Source organism: Penaeus monodon, chromosome 27 (genome assembly GCF_015228065.2).
Source record: "Penaeus monodon isolate SGIC_2016 chromosome 27, NSTDA_Pmon_1, whole genome shotgun sequence".
Classification (NCBI taxonomy): Eukaryota; Metazoa; Arthropoda; class Malacostraca; order Decapoda; family Penaeidae; genus Penaeus; species Penaeus monodon.
Window position 1 is genome coordinate 16,734,870 of NC_051412.1, and position 296 is coordinate 16,735,165.

Sequence of the window (296 nt, forward strand, 5' to 3'; positions counted from 1 at the left end):
TTCAGAATGCACAAGCCATGAATTAAAAACCAGTCCCGCTCTCAACGCACAGTAAAGCTCACATCTTCATCATTTTACACTCGGCTCCCGAAAACTGGCGAGGCGAAAATGAGAAGCCCTCGAACAAGGCTTGTAGTTTACAGCGTGTGAAGCCTTTGGGGAATGAAGTACACAGTGGAGAGTTTGGAGTTGAGCTCGCTAGAATGTTTGTTGTTACCGCGCCGACAGGCCTCGGATCGCCAACATGGAACTGGATGTCTTTACGTGCAGTTTTCGAATGGGTGTATCAACATGTG